The sequence below is a fragment of the Bison bison genome, unplaced genomic scaffold (assembly GCF_000754665.1).
Source record: "Bison bison bison isolate TAMUID 2011002044 unplaced genomic scaffold, Bison_UMD1.0 scf7180017864492, whole genome shotgun sequence".
Lineage (NCBI taxonomy): Eukaryota > Metazoa > Chordata > Mammalia > Artiodactyla > Bovidae > Bison > Bison bison.
Window position 1 is genome coordinate 9,071,037 of NW_011495051.1, and position 614 is coordinate 9,071,650.

The window sequence follows — 614 nt, forward strand, 5'->3', positions numbered from 1 at the left end:
CTCCTTTGAGTGTCTGTGGTATCTTTACCAAAATATTCATTGTAGGGTTGAAATGTAGCCAGAAAGTTTGGTTGTTACCTTTATAAAAACATCGAGTTGAATGAAACCACTTATTCAACAATTAGGTATATGCACCATGATTTCTGGTGGTTTGGGCAAAGCATTTTTAGTGTTGCTGATACTGGTTTTGGCTTCACTGGTCAGTGGGTAATCCAGGGTTTCATCTCTGAATCAGGAAGTTTCCCTGGAGATAGAAGTGCAATTCACTCCATTATTTTTGCCTGTAGAGTCCCACTGACAGAGGGCTACAGTCCCTGGGGTTGCAAAAGGGTTGGACATGACTAACCCACTAAATACCAACAGCAACAGTGCTGGATGAGATAATTGCCTCCCACTGCCCTTTTTCATAAGTTAACAGAGAAATAGCCCAGTCATTTGTGTCTCTTCCCCTTCTGCCTATGTTCATTGTCTATGTGGTCTTTCCTGTGAATACACCTGGGGAATATGAGTGTCGGAGACAGGTATAAGCTTGTCCTGGCTAGGGGATAGATAAAGGGTGCCCCAGCTTCATGGAATGGTACCCCGAAGCTTTGATCTCATGCAAATGCTGCTAC

At 43.5% G+C, this 614-nt stretch overlaps 1 protein-coding gene across 1 annotated transcript in view; it reads left to right on the forward strand.

Moving 5' to 3' along the window:
* Positions 1–614, forward strand: part of LOC104979975 (olfactory receptor 7E24-like) — a 15,661-nt gene that overhangs the window by 14,037 nt on the left and 1,010 nt on the right. The gene's annotated exons all lie outside the window — the stretch shown is intronic.